The sequence below is a fragment of the Lissotriton vulgaris genome, chromosome 9 (assembly GCF_964263255.1).
Source record: "Lissotriton vulgaris chromosome 9, aLisVul1.2, whole genome shotgun sequence".
NCBI classification, from domain to species: domain Eukaryota; kingdom Metazoa; phylum Chordata; class Amphibia; order Caudata; family Salamandridae; genus Lissotriton; species Lissotriton vulgaris.
This window is the reverse complement of record NC_141697.1, coordinates 739,097,830-739,112,039: the sequence shown is the minus strand read 5'-3', so window position 1 is coordinate 739,112,039 and position 14,210 is coordinate 739,097,830.

Here is a 14,210-nt window from a genome sequence, read left to right as displayed (position 1 = left end):
TCTTCACCAAAGTTTTTACCACAATACGTTGTTTATAAGGGTAATATTCTTCCAGTAAGAGTGAGCGTAAAAAAAGGTACTATTTCCGTAAAATAATAAATAAGTTAATGGAGATACGACAAACAACTGACTTGCCGTAGGCGACAATGAGGCAACTCAGTAACTTCAAGTGGTATTACTTTATCTGGCCGCCAGCCACATAATTGTGAAAAATAAAAATAACCGGGCCCCGCCCAGCCTACCTCGGCCACTGAGGGCCACAGAGGGCCCGCCCTTTGCCCGGGCTTAGCCCGGCGCCGCCCGCGCGCGTCCCGCGATGCGCGCTCCTACTGCCCAATTATCGCCAGGTGAGGGGGGCGTGGTGGGGAGGTGCTCCAGGGCCAGATAGCTTGTGGTTTTTGCAGTTTTTCTGGTCTCCCAATCCGCCGACCAGCCAGCAAACACGAGTGTTTCCCGCGAAGCGGGAAACGCGAGCAGTATAGTTAAAGCGCTGCCCAGTAGCGCTTTCAGGAGAGTAGCGCTATAGATTGCCAGCAACGACCTTCCATCCAACGAGGGCTCTGCCTCCACACACAGCAAACAGGAACAGCAGAGTATCAGCGGCAGTCTCCGCTCTCCAGCGCTCCTACTGCCCAATTATCGCCAGGTGAGGGGGGCGTGGCGGGGAGGTGCTCCAGGGCCAGATGGCTTGTGGTTTTTGCAGTTTTTCTGGTCTCCCAATCCGCCGACCAGCCAGCAAACACGAGTGTTTCCCGCGAAGCGGGAAACGCGAGCAGTATAGTTAAAGCGCTGCCCAGTAGCGCTTTCAGGAGAGTAGCGCTATAGATTGCCAGCAACGACCTTCCATCCAACGAGGGCTCTGCCTCCACACACAGCAAACAGGAACAGCAGAGTATCAGCGGCAGTCTCCGCTCTCCAGCGCTCCTACTGCCCAATTATCGCCAGGTGAGGGGGGCGTGGCGGGGAGGTGCTCCAGGGCCAGATGGCTTGTGGTTTTTGCAGTTTTTCTGGTCTCCCAATCCGCCGACCAGCCAGCAAACACGAGTGTTTCCCGCAAAGCGGGAAACGCGAGCAGTATAGTTAAAGCGCTGCCCAGTAGCGCTTTCAGGAGAGTAGTGCTATAGATTGCCAGCAACGACCTTCCATCCAACGAGGGCTCTGCCTCCACACACAGCAAACAGGAACAGCAGAGTATCAGCGGCAGTCTCCGCTCTCCAGCGCTCCTACTGCCCAATTATCGCCAGGTGAGGGGGGCGTGGCGGGGAGGTGCTCCAGGGCCAGATGGCTTGTGGTTTTTGAAGTTTTTCTGGTCTCCCAATCCGCCGACCAGCCAGCAAACACGAGTGTTTCCCGCGAAGCGGGAAACGCGAGCAGTATAGTTAAAGCGCTGCCCAGTAGCGCTTTCAGGAGAGTAGCGCTATAGATTGCCAGCAACGACCTTCCATCCAACGAGGGCTCTGCCTCCACACACAGCAAACAGGAACAGCAGAGTATCAGCGGCAGTCTCCGCTCTCCAGCGCTCCTACTGCCCAATTATCGCCAGGTGAGGGGGGCGTGGCGGGGAGGTGCTCCAGGGCCAGATGGCTTGTGGTTTTTGCAGTTTTTCTGGTCTCCCAATCCGCCGACCAGCCAGCAAACACGAGTGTTTGCCGCGAAGCGGGAAACGCGAGCAGTATAGTTAAAGCGCTGCCCAGTAGCGCTTTCAGGAGAGTAGCGCTATAGATTGCCAGCAACGACCTTCCATCCAACGAGGGCTCTGCCTCCACACACAGCAAACAGGAACAGCAGAGTATCAGCGGCAGTCTCCGCTCTCCAGCGCTCCTACTGCCCAATTATCGCCAGGTGAGGGGGGCGTGGCGGGGAGGTGCTCCAGGGCCAGATGGCTTGTGGTTTTTGCAGTTTTTCTGGCCTCCCAATCCGCCGACCAGCCAGCAAACACGAGTGTTTCCCGCGAAGCGGGAAAAGCGAGCAGTATAGTTAAAGCGCTGCCCAGTAGCGCTTTCAGGAGAGTAGCGCTATAGATTGCCAGCAACGACCTTCCATCCAACGAGGGCTCTGCCTCCACACACAGCAAACAGGAACAGCAGAGTATCAGCGGCAGTCGGCAGGGGCGGTATCAGTCAATAAGATACGTAGTGCAACCAAGTGCCTACGTGTTCCCAGGCGTTTAAAAAAAGGTTTAAGCCAATGCCTCCTAGGTTTAGTATAGTCCGGGCACTCAAAAAATATATGTGCTATCGTTTCTGGCCTAGATGGACAAAAGGCACAGAAGGGGGATCGATGAGCACCATTCCATTTTGATACAAAGGCCCCGATCGGAAGAGTGCCTACCCTGAGTTTAAAATACAGGACCCTATCGGCTGGCAAGGTGATTAAGTCCAGAAAGGGTTCGAAAACAGCCACATCCTTTAATTCCAAAAATGATGCAGTCAGATTACAATGGTGTTGGTTCCTGATGAGTTTGCCAGAGACCCAGTCCCAGTAGAGTTTTTTTAGGTCAGCCTTTGGTGGAGCAGATTTTGAAGACCAGCAGTCCCCCAGGCCCAACTCCCCCAAAAGATTTTTAGTGTCCCTCAGCCACTTGATCTTGGCCCAGCCTCCCATGTTCATTACCACTGCCAGGCCGTCGGCATAGGACTTTAGCTCCGGGACCCTCCATATGCGGGACCAAAGAAGCAGTGGTCGAAGGCGAGCCTGGTCTTTGATACTCTTACAACCAACGTCCAGGAGCACCGGGACTGTCGGGGTACTCAAGGGAAGGGCTAGGAGATCTTTCAAAAATTTATTCTCAGCCTTAGATAGGGACTCCAGGTTGCAGTGGCCCCACAACTCTGCCCCATACAAAGCTGATGTTACGCCTCTGGCCTTATAGATCTCAATTGCAGGACTCACCACTTGCCTCGGTGATGCTCGAAATTCCCTAAGCAGAGCACCTCCTACCTTTTTATGGTTAAGTACCATCTTATCAATATGGGCGGACCAGTTCATGTTGTCCGTTATGCGAAGCTCTAGGTAGTCAAATTCGGAGACTTTCTCCAAGGGGACGGTGTTCAAAACAGGGGGACTTCCTAATTTCCTTGGGGGGTGCAAAATCAAATATTTAGTTTTGTCCACGTTGATAACCAGACCTCTGGATACACAAAAGTCCTGGAAGCGGGTCAATAGCTTCTGTAGGCCCTGGGGAGTTTTTGAAATAAGCAAAGTATCATCTGCGAACAGCAGAGTAGGGATCTTTACTTCCCCCAGACAGGGTGCGTCCGCTGGTTCTTGCTGGAGATGCTCAACCACACCATTAACGTACAACGAAAAGAGTGTGGGGGCTCACACGCAACCCTGTCTGACTCCCCTACAGACCGGTATCCTGTCCGTTGTTTCCCCATTTTTCCCCCATCGGACCTGGGCATAATTACTGGTGTGGAGTTTAATAAGTAGGGATAGAATGTATGGGGGCAGCCCTAATCCCTGAAGCACCCTCCAAAGTTCCTCCCTACTTGTTTTTTAAAAGTATTTGAACAAAATAAAAAGTCATCAGACATATCTAAAATCGATAAAAGAGTGCATAGTTAAAAACTCTAAAAACAATTATCAGCACATTTGTCAACTAATAACATGGGTCATATTATAGGTAGAAAGGAGAGAGAACAATAAATGATTTTAGGTCAAGGTTACTTTTTCATGCAGGGTTGTGGGACATTGTGAGAGGAGACTTTTTTGAGATAGCGTACAATTTGAAGATGAAAACCTGCTGAAGGAAAGGTCATTGTTTGCATATGACATAACATACTATACTGTAACTATAGCGCCTAGCACACCTATGTGAGACTTTCAAAAACTCCTAACCGCATGGGCAGCAAGCAACATGGAATTATGTAAAATGATGTAGACAATTGGCTTTCCCACAATGGAAACTTAGATGTAAACCAATGCAAAGCACTTACTTAGACTTTAAGCGGAAAGAATGGAAGCATAATGCACCACCGAATAAACTAGATGTGGTATTGTCTGCTAGATGTCATTTTAAAGACAAAAACAGGTTCGATGCACTAAAAATAGCTTATTAGCATTTCAAAGAGAGTTTATATGACACTACTGCATTGTCAGTAAAGGAACACTATTCCCAGGTAGAACGAGAGTGTCACAGGGTTTAGTGACAGGGGAAATATGAGAATTTGAAGTAAACGATATTTTAAAAGAACAATATTTTTGTTAGACAATAATTTGGTCAGGACTTTCCGGTACCATGCCATCAGACTAGGCATCTTCCATCTGGCCGGCACGCGTTTCCTTTCCTTTCGGGCAGAACTATCGAAAAAAACAATAATCATGTGTTAATAATATTTTGATAATAATAAGACGATCCCTTAAACACCTACTCAATCAGATTGTGTCTATTCGTTTATTTTTGCCGTGCTTCTGGGAAAAGGTGATAGTTATATGCAAATAATGTTGGGGAAAGGCCAAAATAATGATTAACAAGCTAATTTCCTTTGTGTAGTCATAACGCCACGCTGAAGCATACTCCTCTCGCCCCCGCTGTTTTATTGTTCAGAAAGATTTTATTAATTTTTAAGGCAAAAGGAAAAAGAATAGCCCCCGCTGTTTTGTATCCTGCATGATAGCTCATTTATTTTTTTGCATTTTAACCGCTGTTTAGGAATTGATTGGAGCGCTTTACACGACCACCGGTTATGTCACACAAGTTAGGACACACATTCATTTCTTGTTAGGCACTGGGAGGTGATTTGGCCAGAATCACAGGAAGCTCAGTCTATGCCTAAACTCGAAACTGGTTCCCCAGATCCAAAGTCGGCAACTCTAGCCGTTAGGCCACAACCTCTCTCAATGTGTTCGAATTTCTGATCCTGACTTTGCTTTGAGACAGACAGAAAGCTGTGCTTAGATCCGTACTTTTCGGTGACGTATTTCCGTAGACTCAGATAAACAACCGACACCGTGGGTGGGGTTGAGGTTAGAACGGGCCTTTACTGACGTGGACCCTGGATGTCAACGCCACACTATCATCCCGCTCTGTAGCGAGCGGCAGGTGCAGAGGCCTTTTGAAGGGCACGAGCATAAACACAGTTGGCGCGGCTGAGGGGCTGCATGGACTCTGTGTTTAGTATTCATGAGACGGACTGAAGGTCACTGCTGGGAAATTGGGAATGAATATTGAAAGGCTAAACGCACACTAGAGACGGCGATCATGGAAATTAGCACCAGACGGTAACAGTTGTAGCGGACCCAGGTGTACTGGAGTGGAAGGGCTGCCCAGGAAAACACGACGGGATGGGGAACGCCGAGCAGCTTCGGATGGAGCTCTGTGATTGCCCATGTAGGAGGCATTAGATTGTGGGAGAGCAATCCTTAGTTTATTCAGAGCAGCTGGGAATCGTTAAATATTTTCGCTAAGAACAATATTTTTGGATGGCTATTTTATTATAAACGTCATATTGTTAGCTTGTTAAAAAAACAAAAAAAACGACCTTTCTAATATTGCTACATATAAAACACTTCTACTATTTAAAAAAAGACAAAAATCTGTGTGTATGATTATTATTTTTATTATTGGCATTTCAATGCAAAGCTAACATCACTATGCTATCCTGGGATTTATATATGTGTCATTCTCAAATTGAGAAGCCTCGAACCCCCACAGCCTCTGAGCAATGTCGCATAAGCTGGCAAAAGGGAAGCAAATTGATATCCTGGCCATCTGGGAACAGTAGTACATGGCGCCATGTCGTTCAGTTTGCACCTTTTAGGCATCAGCTCACTCAACAACTTGCCCTGCAGAATGCCATATATGTATTATTAAGGGAAATCATCGTCGCTTCTGACAAACGATGTCCTCATTGTTTCAGCAGTCGTGCATTCCGGACGGCTCGTTGAATGACCCATGGAATTAATTGAATCACCCTATCCACATACATGGTCCATGTTACGAAAGAATACACTTTGGCAAAGAGGCCCTGAAGCAGTGCTTAATTTGAGCCCGTGGTTTGCGGAACTCTGCTTCGGCAGTTAATAGTCTCATGGTGGCGCTGTCCATCTATTTTAAGGATGAGCACAATAACAGTTGTTTATTCATTCCATACACATTCAAAATGATTAATAACTAGTGCCCATGGCATTCTTAAAGCTTTGGAGGCCTGGAATAGACTGAATTGTCACACTTGTAGAAATCTGATGGGCAGTAGCTGTGTTGGTACTGTCATTGGAAGTGCTGGCGGAGCAATGAGCAAAAGCTGCAGTGGCCTTCTGATGAGGAGCTTAGCATTTTTTTTTTTTTTACAAATTAAGCTCTGCCTTGATGGAACTCACTGAACAAGTGTTGTTGCACAGCATTTCACATTTAGACACGGGGGGGGGGTCATTGGGGAGGGACAGGAAAGATCACAGGTAACTTCCAGACACCTGATGGTAGAGTTAGCCTCTTCCAAAGGGGGATTGGTTCACCCATGGACGGGCAATTGGTGGCTGGCAAACTTTGAAACTAGAGCAGAAGAAATACATGCCTCGCTTTTAACTTTTAAATGAGGTGCAGTGTGCCCATCACACCGTGGACCTCGGTGTCACTGCACCTGTGACACTAATGTAATTTAGAGGTCTCGAATTTCTGATACTGCTTGTCTTTCCTTCTTACATCCCTATCTCCATGCCACTCTAATCTCATCTCCTTCATTCATTTAATACGTCAATCTCTACCTCCTCTCACACTCTCTTTCTCCCCCCCTCTTCTGTCTCACTAATCCTCATTTCCACCCTCCCAACTGTCCTTGTTTCTGGTTCATCCGTTTCCCTTGCCCACTTCATTATCTCCTTTATCTTTCTCGCTCAACCTTATATCCTTCTCCCATTCTGTGTCCTTTTCCTGACCTCCTCTCTGTTCTTTCACCCTCTCCTTTTCTTTCATCCCTTTCTTCTCTCTTCTTTATTGTCCCCTTGTCCTCTACTCTCACAGTACCCCTTCCCTGAAAAGTAAACACAAGCAATCCCATGGACTGCACTGTGGCTAACAAAAAAATCAGAACAAACAGCTTCTGATATAGCATCAGCTAGTAAAGGGCATACTCATCTCCTTCCCACGTCTGTGCCCTGGTGCATTACACAGCTGCGCAAATGATAGATGTGCTCCTGGCATCTCTAGTCAGTGTTAAGGAGCATTGGCAGAAGTGTGTGAACCTCTATCAATCAATCAATCAATCAAAGACATTTATAGAGCGCACCACTTACCCGTCGGGTCTCAGGGCGCTGGAGGGGGGGGGGGTGCCGTTACTGCTCGAACAGCCAGGTCTTGAGCTTCTTCCTGAAGGAGAGGTGGTCTTGGGTCAGGCGCAGGTCGGTCGGGAGGGAGTTCCAGGTCTTGGCGGCCAAGTAGGAGAAGGACCTTCCTCCTGTTGTCGCTCTACGGATGCGTGGGACGGCGGCGAGGGCGTGGCTGGCTGATCGGAGGTGGCGTTTGGGAGCGTAGAAGTTGATTCGGTTGTTGAGGTAGCTCGGGCCTTGATCATGCAGGGCTTTGTGTGCGTGGGTGAGGAGACGGAAGGTGATTCTTTTGTTGACGGGGAGCCAGTGCAGGTCTCTCAGGTGTCCGGAGATGTGGCTGTTACGTGGGATGTCAGCTATGAGTCTGGCTGAGGCGTTCTGGATCCGCTGAAGTCTCTTCTGGAGCTTGGCGGTGGTTCCGGCGTAGAGGGCGTTGCCGTAGTCCAGTCGGCTGGTGACGAGGGCCTGGGTGACGGTCTTCCTGGTCTCCGTGGGGATCCACCAGAAGATCTTCCGTAGCATGCGCAGGATGTTGAAGCATGCTGAGGAGACGGCGTTGACTTGCTTGGTCATGGAGAGGGAGGAGTCCAGGATGAAGCCCAGGTTGCGTGCATGGTTAGTCGGTTTGGGTGCGGTGCCCAGGGCGGGGGGCCACCAGGAGTCGTCCCAGTGCAGAGTTGTGAGTTTTCTAACCAAAAGGACCTAAGTACACCAGCTGTGTGTAGGTCTTAAAACCTGAAATAACAAGGAATTATATACATAAGGAGAGCAGCGCACATAATTTGCTGAGCCCATCACCAAAATAGCTGGAGTGCTTCATGTCAGGGGTTACTGCATTTTCTGACCCAGAATGATTATGGACAGGAATGACGCTGAGGCGAGGATTATGCTGGTCTCTTTCATTTTATTACTCAGCAGCTTTAACAATAACAATGTAATCAACGACTACAAATCCTATGAGTCTTTGACGTAAAAATAGGCACAATATTCATAGAGTGAGTCCCATATAAATGGCATCAAGGAATAGCACTTCCTCTTTCTTCATGCGACACATCCTGATCTCAGACAGCGTATCACAGACAATTTGGGATGACCATAAAAAGCCGGATTGTGAATTACCCTGGAATTGAACTTGGTGTGTCTAGATATGGTGAAGGATACCCTTTCTGGGGTAAACATCTGTGCTGTGATATCCAATCCCAAACATCGGACACAACCCTTAAAAAAGATGAGGCACAACAGTATCACCCACTTACCTGTTAGTTCCTTATGCACAGGTAAGACCAAACCATTAGTAGCACAACATTAACTTATAACAAAGAGGATTACTTTGTTACAGGAGAAACAGACAAATGAATACCCTGCAAGAGATGACATAGAAGGGGATATTTTGGCTGTTGGTAGGTAAAGCCGTTTATGTTATTTTTGCAGTACTTCAACGTACAGTCATAAATTATGCGATACCTTTGCCAGTCAACTCGAAAAAGAAGTTCACAATATGCACTACATCTGTCCCCATGGGATCAAGATCCCTTCACAGACACCAGAGTGACCATGTGTGACAAGTCAAGTCAAGTCAAGTCAAAAATAAAGTTTATTTAGACCATTTGATCTATAAACCAGAGTTCCTACTTTGTCATATAAAATCAACGTATCACAATTTCATATTCATATCAATAAAAAGTCAAATTATCCTAAAAACTACCTTTATACAGTTTAAAACGAGGGTTCATTTGGATTATAAAGCTATTTGCTGTTTTTGAGTATCCTGCCAAACCGGGAACTTATAAACACCCTGCATAAATTTCCCGATGGCTATCGCGATGTCTAAATTTTCCATAGTAACTAGAAGCTCCTGTGCTTGAGAACGCACCTCAACATCGTATTTTAAAAATATCGGACGAAGGAACTGTTTACGTAAATTTAAAAACATATCACAATCCAATAAAATGTGCAAAATATTACATTTCATTCCTAACTTAGACACACATTTGCCATCAGGATGCGTTAAAGCTGATTTAATTGCACTATTTAAAAATATCGGGTTAATACCTATTCTTAACTTAAGAACTTCTATCCTTAACCAATGGTTTGGTAGAAAATCTATATATGGAAAGCTTAAGTCTTTCTCCCAACCTGGGCTAATAAATTTCACGGAGTCTTTCTTTCTCAAATACTCTTGGTCTGTGCCCCTTGAAATTTCTTTTCCCTGTGCTTTTAGTACGCTCTTTATTACATTAGTTTGGAGTGTCAGAGGGTCAATGTTTACATTCAGGTGGTCACAAATGGCCCGGAGTTTACTTCTTGTTGCCTTGGCCCACTTTAACTCACTGGTCTGGATTTCTTTCATACACCATTGTGACACCTTCGTAACTTCCCCCTGCCCCAGTCGAGACTCATCTGCACCTGGACATTCCATGCGGTTAGGCCTACTTCCAATCTAACTGCCTGGACCATTACCTACCCAGGAAGAGACAGAAGGGATTTTAAACATTTCCCCTCCTCTTTATCCCAAGAGCTTTTCCCGTCAATGCAGATTACTTCTGCCCCATATTGGAATTGCGGAGGCACCATAGCCTTAAAGGCAGTCAATAGAGGTTTGTGTGACATATCGCCATAGCTATGGTTGAATCTTTTCAGTCCACATACCGCTAAATGCGCTTTTAATTTCTGAGCTTCCAAGTGGGTTTCCCACCTCAGGGACCTTGTAAACCATATTCCGAGGTATTTATATTCGCTTACAGTATCTAATTTAGTTTGGCCCAAGTACCAGCTAAACTTCGTACTCTTCTTCCCGAAGCATAACATTTTTGTTTTATCCATATTTACTGTAAGACGCTTTGTAATGCAATATTCATTAAATACATTTAACTTCCTCTGAAGCCCCACCTCTGTTTGGTCCATTATTACAAGGTCGTCCGCGTACAACAGACAGGACAGGTGCTTACCATTTATTTTTGGGCTTGCACCTCTGGCTGTGCCCAGGAGAGGAGGCAAGTCTGCAAAAAATATGGCAAAGAGCAACGGCGCCAAAACGCAGCCTTGCCTCAACCCATTATATATCTCTATTTCCGTTGTAAGGCCGCCAGAGGTATCCTTGATTACTTGTGCCCAATTTTGGCTGTGCAGTTCTTGATTTACCCGCAAAAGGTCGTCAGGAACCTCAAAATTTCTCAATGTCTCCCACAGACAGTCCCTATCCACCAAATCAAAAGCAGCGCGAAAGTCAACAAAGCAACAAAACAATTTGCCCTGCTGCTCCATGGACTTCCTCGCTACAGCCCACAGTGCGAAGCAGTGATCAACAGTAGAGTGCCCTTCCTTGAAGCCACCCTGCTCTATTGGGAATATTGACTGCCGCTCCGCCCACTCCTTTAACCTGCCAAGGATAATTTTTGAGAAAATCTTTTCGCCAATATCCAGCAAGTTGATCAGCCTGTAGTTCTTAGGGTCCTTCTTTTCCCCCTTTTTATGCAAGGGTCTAGTTATGGCCCCTCTCCAGGATTTAGGAAAATGACCTGAGTCTAGGATTTCTGCAAACATGTGAGAAAAAAATCCTGCCCACCAATCTATCTGAGTTTTAATTAAAACGGCGGGAATATTATCTGGACCTGCAGCACGTGATAGATTCAGCTTTTTAATGGTTTCTTTTACTTTCTCTACTGCGAAGTCTGATTTTAATCCTTCTACGCTCCTTGACCAAGCTGATTTATTCTTCTCGATTTCCGGGGTCCTTTTAGCACTATATAGGTTACTTAGGTAATTTACCAAAGCTGCCTCTTCCACAACACAACTCATCGTACCCGGTGCCCTTCCTGTAGCATCCTGTATCAGCCTCCAGAACCCTTTTATGTTTTTATTTTGTATTGTCTCTAAAAGGTTTGCCCAACATTTTTCTTTAAAGATCCTTTTTTGCTTCCTTACTAAATATTTATATTCTTTCTTAAGTCCGAGTAGGAGTTCCAAGTTCCCTAGGTCATAACTACTCCTCTGGCGTCGTTCTATTCTCCGTATCTCACTTTTTTTTACTCTGGCATTCTTGATTGAACCACCTGGGCTTCCCTTTATTGGACTGTGTTTTTACCTTGGCGTCTTTCTTATCTTTTAGATATACTCTTAGACACTGCACCGCCTGTACTATTGTATCCTCGTACCATGCTACCTGATGCCCTTCGATTTTATCCTTCAATATGTTTTGTTGAAAACATGCCAATTTCTCAACATACTCATCCGTCAATCTTGTAGTTATGCGCTTAGGATATTCCACATTTTGGGTGATCACCTTTTCACATTTACTTAATGACCCACCTACAATTTCACAAAACAGGGCATTGTGATCGCTATCCCTGCGCTTAATTACATGGAACTTTTTTACCAGTACATAGTTCCATGCCTGGGTGAATATATAATCTATTGGACATTGTTGGTTTCCTACTCTAAAGGTCTGTGTCGCCGGTCGATCAGGTTCCTTCCTGCCATTTAAACATATTAGACCCTTAGAACCAAGAACTTCCCAAGGGCTTCGTCCTAGCTAGAGGTTAAACACAATGGGAAAATTGCTGCTCCTATATTATAGGCACTCAGCATGTCCTCGAACCAGTAATCAATCTTTCCAAAATTTAGTTTGTGGTTAAAGTCACCCATTATCATCAATGTGGCGTTCCCATACTTTTCTGTCAGGTCAATTATGTCCTTTTTAAAGAGGCTTAATTCTATATCATATTCTTCATGAGACCCCCATTGAATATATACATTTATAATAATCAAATGAGCATCCTTCCCTTCAGTACCTGGGTGACATACATTGCAGACCAACAACCATTTACATAGTGAGTTAATTAATTTGGTCTCTTTCACAAATCTGGTTGAAGCAAGAGTCATCACCCCCCCTGAGGGACGTCCACATTTTTCTTTTTACTCGTTGGTTTGTGAAAATGAACAAATCCTTCAACTACCTGGGTGTTACCGCATAGCCAAGTCTCCTGTAGACAAATTATGTCTACCCACTTTGCAACCTGGTTTAAACTATCTGCCTTTGTTGTACCTCCCAACCCGTTTATGTTCCATGAAATTAACTTCAGGCTATGCGGCAACACGGTAACCTAGTCGATCTCGCTGAGACACCCTGACTCATTCAGACCCCATGAGCAAGCACTACTATCCATGTCCCAGCTACCCACGTCCTTTCTAAGCTTCGAATTCTCTACAGCTATGGAGATATTGGCCTTCTCCCCCCGACCCCTGGTTACCCACCTCACCTGCCTTTCCCCCAATCCTGCGTGAAACCTCAGAAAGCCTCCCTTTTGCTGTTTCCCTACTTCTACTTCTACTTCTTTGTCCTTGATTATCCTTATACCCTCTTTTAAAATGTCTTTTTCGGCTTTCTGGATTGCCGCCTTAACAAGCCCTGAGTAGAGTAGTACCTTTGTATATTCTGCACCGTTGTCGTCACTGCAGAACCCTTTCTGTCTCAGGTCCTTTGAACCAATTTCTTGTAGGGACGGGCATTTTGCAAACGATGTCTATTGATAATCGACACAGTAGGCGCAGGCTGCTCAACAAAAGATAAACAACTAACTACAAGCCTATTTTATCTAAGGTCAGTATGCTGTTTGAATCGCTAACCTATATGCATTAAGCAAGTAAACACTAGTAATAGAATCTTTGCTCTCACAGCTGACCCATGTTAACGACCAACTAGCAACATGAGAAAGAGATTTTAAAAACATACACCAAATTAATGAAAAGGATATGTACAAAATCCTGCTGAACACAATTTAAAGTAAGTGAATCCTGCGACGCCTAGTAATCTTCGACAATTGAGAATAGACTGGGTGTCCTATTTTAAGATAATTTCTACTATGTTTCAGTATAAACTATAGAAGAAGCATCCTAAGAAAGAGCAACTTTGGGAACGCCTACTGTTAAGTCGAACAGAGCAGAACTGAGACTTTTGATGTAGAAGTGAGTAATAAATCTATTGATTAGACTGTTTACAATAGAGTAGATCAAAAAAAGGAGGCACCACGGGGTAACAAATGTTAGAAGACTGAATAAACTGTCTTTGAAATATGTATAAGGTCTCTCCCCAAGGTAGTAATGAATATCGCGAAATTCTGTAATCCCACTTGATGTATTAGACACAACGATGTAGACTCTTGTAGATAAAATTGATCAGAATGATTAAAATTTAGAATAACACAGAGGTTTATTATTATTTTTTAAGAGAACGTTTAGTAACAAAAAAAATTCTGTTCATATTTCTTTGTATAGATTGTTTTTAACCATAGAAATTATTGTCCTGAAGAAGGTGTTCAACCTGTTCACCGAAACGCCGTGTCGACAGTTATTGTGCTTTTTTTCTTTTTTTAAAAATTGTCTTATTATGTTTTTTAATAAAATGAAAGTGATAATTTCTTTTTATAAAATGTTAATGAATGTCAAATATCATCCTTTGCTATAATAAAATTCACAATTTTAATCAATAGAACCTCTATTATCTAATCATTACCTCTTGTGTTACTACCTACGTAATTTTGAAATTTGTTCCTAACTGGTATGGAGAAAACAATATGACTCATATTGATTAGACTTGAAGTGGAAATTTGTTACCGTGTGGTGTGCCCCATACCTGATTATACTCCTAGCTAGAAAACGAAGATTATGGTACTAGGTAACCCAGCCTACTTTAATCCAAGCTCTCTGTGGCCTTCCTGTATGGGTCCAGCTCCGACCCCTAAACCTTCTATTAAAAGCCTGGGCTTATGGTTAGGCCATGATCTTTCGTTCACAACCCAAGCTAGAAAATCTGCCAGAGCAGGCTACGTTATCCTTAGGACCACCCGCAAAATCCTGCCTTTGCTTCCTCAAGACACTAGGAAACTCATCATCCAAAGTCTTTTAATATCCAGACTCGACTATGGTAATGCCCTTTATCTTGGCGC